Here is a 7,182-nt window from a genome sequence, read left to right as displayed (position 1 = left end):
TTCTTGTTGGGGCTCAAAGCTATGAGTCCACTCCTGCTGTTTTACAGATACCCATTACCTGCTTTGTCTATGATATGGATTTCAGTACAGATTGGTAATGCTAATGTATCTAAAATTTTTATGTCATTTTATAAGATAGTTCGTGTAGGCCTCAGAGGATTAAAAGAGTCATAAAACTTGGGTCCACTTCACAGAGGTCAGAAGGACCCCAGATAAGTACAGCTTATTCCTAAGGATGGTATTTTCTCTCTCTCCTGGTCTTGGGACTCCTGCTCTTCCCAATTACTAAGGATGTGGGCCTAAGTGTTCCAAATAAGTTCATAAATTTTAACTTCTGTTCCTAGATTAAGTTTGCCTCAACAGATTTCTACTTGGCTGGCAGATACCTCCAAGTTTCAGTTGCTGACTCCACAGATGACTGTGAACTCCAGACTTGCTAAAAGCTGACATGGACCAGCCCACCCAACGTGATTGTTCCCTGTCTCTACAGGGTCAGAGAGCCACATGCTTCTGACAAATGCCTCATTGCCCAACCTTTGACCAGCCTTTCAGCCTTTTGGGGGCCCTGACAAAAGCTCAAAGCAGTTCCAGAAGAGAATACATCATCCCATGTTCCTGTTCAGAAAAGGCTGAAATTCTGGGTCAAAAGGAAACCCCCTGGCATAGAGGCAAGATGGCCAACTATACATGGCCATTATTAGAGAGGGATACTTATGAACTAACTGCCCCAAACCCATGATTGGGTTCCATTAGGCACACGAGAAGGGGGAAATGTGAGACCAAAGCTCCTCCATTTTTAAAATAAGGCCTCCAGTTGGTAAGACTCTCTATTCTAGGTTTAGGTTTAAGTTCCCACAGTTGACCCAAGTTCCAGGAACCTGGAAGTACAAAGTATAGAATAACAAGTTAATCATGTGATGGTGAGTGTGTGACCATTGGAATGTCCCATCCTGGTCTCCATGGTGATTGTTTAACCATAGAATGTTCCAACCCACAGGCAGTCAAAGAGAAATGCTGACAAACAGCCACCCATTTAGCAGTAAGATAAAGATAAGGTTTCTGGAAAGTCTGTAGAAGCGGGCCAATCAGAATTGTACCCATACTAGCACTCCTAACTGATGTAACCTTGTGGGTTTTGCCTTTAAAAACTGAGCTTGCAGAGGGGTGGGCATCTCCTCCAGCCTCCACTGTGTTGGATGTGCTTGCCGGGGTCTCTGCCTAGGCTTGTATTGCTCCCCAATAAAGGCTTGCTTTTGCATTCTGGTATGCTCATCTTCAGTGGTCTCTGTGGGTCACGATCTGGGCACAACATTTAGGGGCTCATCCGGGATCCCCAGAAACCCCCGCCGGGACCCCTAAGGGCTCCAGAGGTCTGTCTGCACCGTTCAGTAACAGTGTTCAATTTTTTTTGTCTTTGCTTTCCTTTTTACTTTCATTTTCTTATCCGAAGCTGGCAGTTGAATCTGATAGGATCTCACCCTTGGCATATGTACCTGTAAGGTGACCCTGGAGGAGTTGGGAGATGTCCAGACCCCTCGTCAGGATGCAGGGTCCCTAGGGTCCCCTCATCAGAGGACACTTGTGAGGGGTCTGTCTGTTTTGTGAAACCCATGAAGAAGACTGGGAACGCTTTTTAGAGTTTCATGGTTCCGTCCATATGGTCCTTGGCTCTGTGTATCTTAACACAAAAGGCCAGAGACCCTCTGTTGCACCCCGGGGATCTGTTAAGGCCACTTTGCCAGGCACCCACAAGGTCCCGTCTGTGTATCCGAGAACTCTGGGGATCAGGAGACTCTGCTGACTTGTCCCTATCCCATCTGTAAGGTCCCATCCATAAGGTCCCATCTGTACTGTCTTTGGCATAATCGAGGCTCCCTCTCCATACACCTGTCTGCTTGGACCATCTGTCAGCCTCAGAACTTTTTTAAGGGCCCTTGTTCTTCCTTTCTGCCTGACTGTTTTGTTCGTCAGTGTGATTTGTTGTTACTTCTGCTCATCATTCATTTGCTAACGCATTGCAGACCATGATCACAAGGGACTGAAAGATGTTTTGGACCCCATTAGTGGGTTTAGTGGGACAGAGAACCCCACATCTGTAGTAGAACCCCATATCTGTATTATAGACGACATGGGGCGCTCCCATGGACCAGCATGAGGCTATCATCTTTTTGGTTTTGTCTGCAGGTGCCAGGAGAGCTGTTTTATTGTCTTGTCTTATGTTGTAAAAAGTTTTGTTTACCTTTTTGTTGGAATGTCCTACCTATATAAATGTATAAGTGTGTACAAAGTGTGACCACATGTATGCATTTTATGCTGTTTTATGCCTGAGCTTGTGTATGCATTGCAACTCCTGGGCCGGAGGGCCAGCGGAAGGGATGGAGGTCCCTTTGATTGGACTGGGACAGATTAACAGAACTCCCCCATTGCTTCCTTGAGTGGGCTAGGTGGCCTGTGAGCACCACAGGGCCCAGATACAGCAGGTTCAAGGGCCAGGCCCCTGCTCGCTCAGGGAGCCGTGGAGTGGAGGCTTTACAGCACGACAAGAGTGATAGCCAGGTTGGTGTTGGATGTGCTTGCCTGGGTCCCTGCCTAGGCTTGTATTGCTCCCCAATAAAGCCTTGCTTTTGCATTCCAGTATGCTCATCTGGTCTCTCTGGGGGTCACGATCTGGGCACAGCAATTGGAAAGCAATTCCATTAATTTTTTCCCCCTCTAGATTCCTACTCTCCTCACCTTCCTAGCTGATATGGGCTGCAGGCTAACAGACCCTACCCCCACTCAACACCCACCTGCCCAACCCCCCACCAGACAAGAATCATAGATAACCTGACCACAAAGCATGTACTATGGACTGCCCATCAGTCATGTGATATATATATATATATATATATATATATATATATATATATATATATACTCCCCTCCTCTTAAATGTATAAGAAAAGACTGTGCTCCATTGGCTTTATTTTTTTTTCAAAGAGCCTTTGACATTGTGCTGTTTGTAGAGTGAATAATGCTTTTAATAAATTTCTTACCCAAATAACAATAGGCTTCAGTGTCTACCTGCCCCCCCCCACACACACACACCAGACCCTCCAACTGGAAGCCATTCACAGGGACACAGCAGAACTTTACAGGTTGAACTTCATAGGCTGGTGGATAAGTTAGCCCTCTTGATGTAGTTATAGCCTGGCAGGTGGCCTTTAAAGATTTGTTTTTATTTTATGTGCTTGGGTGTTTTGCCTGCATGAAAGTGCACCATGGACTCACAGAAGCCAGAAGAGGGCATCTGATCCCCTGGAACTGGAGTCACAGACTGTGGTGAGCTGCCATGGGGGTGCTGGGATCTGAAGCAGGTTCTGTGGAAGAACAACCAGTACTTTTAACTGCTGAGCCATCTTTCCAGGCCAGCAAGTGTACATGTAGGTCAGATCTTCCCAAGTGGACACTTCATGTATGTTCAATGTAGTGTATTCATTGTTCCTCAGGACAGGGGGTAGAAATAATTGGTAGTGATTATAAACTGTGGTCTCAAATCACTAACTGGCGTAGCCAGTGTTATGCAGACTAATCCTGAAAGTGACAACTTGTAAGTCTCACATGGTGCCTGTTTGCCCAGTTTGTCCCATTGCATAGAAACAATTATGCCTCACTTTCACAGATGGCCCAGTGAGTCCTTTCCTTCATTTCAAAGGGCCATAAAAGATAATTGTTGGGGCTTTGGGCAGCTGGGAGACACAGTCCTGAAGTGTAGTGGCACTGTGTTCCCCAAAATAATGTGCACCCTAATAAACTTATCTGGGGTCAGAGACAGAACAGCCACAAGATTAAACATAGAGGTTAGGCAGTGGTAGCACATGCCTTTAATCCTAGCATTCCAGAGGCAGAAATCCATGTGTTCAAGCATACAGCCAAGCATGGTGACTCATGCCTTTAATCCCAGGGAGTGATGGTAGAAAGCAGAAAAGTATATAAAGCGTGAGGACCAGAAACTAGAAGCATTTGGCTGGTTAAACTTTTAGGTTTTGAGCAGCACAGTTCAGCTGAAAGCCATTCGGATATGAGGACACAGATGCTTCCAGTCTGAGGAAACAAGACCAGCTGAGAAGTTGGCCAGTTGAGGATAGCTGTGGCTTGTTCTGTCTCTCTGATCTTCCAGTGTTCACCCCAACACCTGGCTCCGGGTTTGATTTAATTAATAAGACCTTCTAAGATTCAAGCTACACTGAAGCACTTGCTGGCATGAGCTAGACCCTGGGGCTGACCCTCAGCTGTGCGAGGGAAATTATTTTTTAAATGGTAATGATCCATAAATGTGTCGACTCTGTGCAGCCTGCACACCTGGCAGGGAGAAGGGAGGAACGTGCCAAGCACTCGGGTTTGCAAATCATAAGCCATGGGAAACTGTACAAACTCTTCAAGTTGATTCGTATGTACATTCCTAGAAGGAGCACTGCAAACTGCAAAACTGGTATTTTTCTTTTCAAGCCTCTCCTACTTGGTCTGCTCTCTGGAGGCAAGGAATCCCTGCCCAACACCTGCTTCACACACTGCAAATACATCTGGCACAATACCAGCCAAGCACTGTGGACAAAATACTCCTCCTGTCCTGGTTAGGTTTTGTTTGCTTTGTTTTTGTTTGCTGTGTTGCTTGTTTTTGCTTCATCTTAGTTTTGTTTTTCGTTTTGTTTTCCCACTTGATACAACCTATCATCAACCTACATACAACTCTGGGAAGAGGGACTCTCAACTGAAGAACTGCCTCCATAAAATTAGCCTGTGGCCATGTCTGTAAGAGGCTGTCTTGATTAATGATCAACATGGAAGGGCCCAGGATACTGTGGGCAGCACCATCCCTGAGCAGATGGCCTGGGCTGTGTAAGAAAGCTAACTGGGCATGAGCCAGAGGGTGAGCCAGTAAGCAATATTTCTTCGTGGTCTCTGCTTCAGTTCCTGCCCTGACTTCCTTCAGTGAGGGATGCTAACCTGGAAATAAGATGAAGTAACTACTCTTTATCTGTCTCTATTCTCTTCCTTCAAGATCATTGGGACAATCATGCCACATCTTCAATTTTTATTCCTCTACCATGGTGAATTTTCCTAACATATGACACATGTGCTATTATTTCTTGCGTGCTAGTGTTATGGAGTATTAGTTTAAGGTGTGTTATATTTGTTAATGCTGTGGAATATTTGTTTAATGATGCAAAGGTGTGCTACATTCTTTTATGTTGCATTTGTTTAACTCTGTGAAGCTGTTTTACTTTGCCTGCCTAAAACACCTGATTGGTCTAATAAAGAGCTGAACAACCAGTAGCAAGGCAGGAGAAAGGATAGGTGGGGCTGGCAAGCAGAGGGAATAAATAGAAGAAAAAGAGGAGGAGTGGGAAAAGGAGAAGGAAGGAAGATGCCAGCCAGGGTCCAGTCACTGAGCCACACAGCCAATCACAGACTAAGAAGGAAACAAAGATATCTAGAATAAAGAAAGGCAAAAAGCCCAGAGGCAAAACATAGTTAAAGAGAAATAGGAAAATTTAAGTGAGAAAAGCTGGCTAGAAACAAGCCAATCTAAGGGTGGGCATTCATAAGTAAGGATAAGTCTCTGTGTATTTATTTGGGAGCTGGGCAGTGGGCCCCCAAAGAAGGAAGAAAGAAAGAAAGAAAGAAAGAAAGAAAGAAAGAAAGAAAGAAAGAAAGAGAGAAAGAGAGAAAGAAAGGGAGAAAGAAAGAAAGAAAGAAAGAAAGAAAGAAAGAAAGAAAGAAAGAAAGAAAGAAAGAAAGAGAGAAAGGGAGAAAGGGAGGAAGGGAGAAAGAGAAAGAGAGAAAGAGAGAAAGAAAGAAGAGAAAGAAAAAAGAAAGAGGGAAGGAAGAAAAGAAAAAAGGAGGAAAGAAAGAAAGAAGGAAACAACTACATGGTAGTGTTCTTCTCGTTTGTTTGTTTGTTTGTTTGTTTGTTTGTTTGTTTGTTTTTAGCCTAAGATGTGGTGTGTGCAGTAAATCAGGACTCCCATTTTTATCACTGGTCATACAACAGTCCTCTCTCATTTCTTACTTGTGTGCACATGGCACACCCCATTCCCATCCCCATCCTAAACAGCTAATAACACAGCTGCAGCAGGAATACGGGGATTCTGCTACTGCATGCTCTCTCACGAGATGAGCCTGTGTTCTGTTCACGTTCTGGCAAACCGTACTGTTTTATGCTTCTGGGATGAACTCTGTGTGTGTGTTTATTCCAACGTTTCTATCGACTGCACTTTGTGGAGTATATCCGTGTGTCACCTTCTCCCTTTCCCAAGGAGAGCCCTGGAGTGGCCTCCCACGTGCCTTAACAACTATTCTACAGTTGTGGTATGTGTGCTATTCGATCCCAGCTAAACGGCCAAGTGCTTGTAAACAGTTGTGGCTTTCTGCTGCCTTTCGATCCTAGCCTGTGTTTACTTTGGACTGCACGGTGCTGAATGCTAAAATAAAATTGATGGCAATCCCAATGAGGAGTTGCCAGTGGGCTCTTCCTGGGATGTTTGCTTGTGCCTAAATAGCTTTGGGATCTTGAAAAAGTTACACGCCGTTGCCTTAAGCATCTCTTGCAGATATAAAAGGTAGAAAATATCACCTACCTTATTGGCTGCTATGTGGAGTGAGGGAAGCGGTCCAGTGTACTGAATGGTATATCACAGATGTTTAATAATGATGCATATCCCAGGCTGCTATGCATCCTACTGGCTGCTGCAAGCTAGTCACTTGTCCCTCCCCGCTCTTCTTAAGACACTGGAAGCATTTTGGATGAAGGATTGTTCCAAATAATTCTTTACTCCACTCACTGCCTAGCAGTCTACTTTGTGTACAATAACTCACATTGCTGTGTTTTGAATCGCGTTTGTTCTCTTCGAAATTGATGGTGAAAAATCCCAATACAATGGTATAGCAAAAGATACGGCCTGTCAGAGCGGACTGAGTCATGAGTGGGATTGGGTGCTTTTATAAAAAGGACTTGGTGACAGGGCCTGGTGGCCCTGGCTTCTAATCCTAGCCCCATGATAAGCTATGGCAGCAAGAGTGCAAGCTTGACTGTTGACTACGATACAGGTCAAGGTCAAGGCCAGTTCCAACAAATTAGGGACACTCTGTCTCAAGACAAAAGTGAAAAATGAATGAGAAATAGAACTGGGGAAACGGTTT

The sequence above is a fragment of the Peromyscus californicus genome, unplaced genomic scaffold (genome assembly GCF_007827085.1).
Source record: "Peromyscus californicus insignis strain IS unplaced genomic scaffold, ASM782708v3 Scaffold_15__1_contigs__length_86483966, whole genome shotgun sequence".
In the NCBI taxonomy this organism is placed as follows: Eukaryota; Metazoa; Chordata; class Mammalia; order Rodentia; family Cricetidae; genus Peromyscus; species Peromyscus californicus.
Note: the sequence above shows the minus strand (reverse complement) of the source record.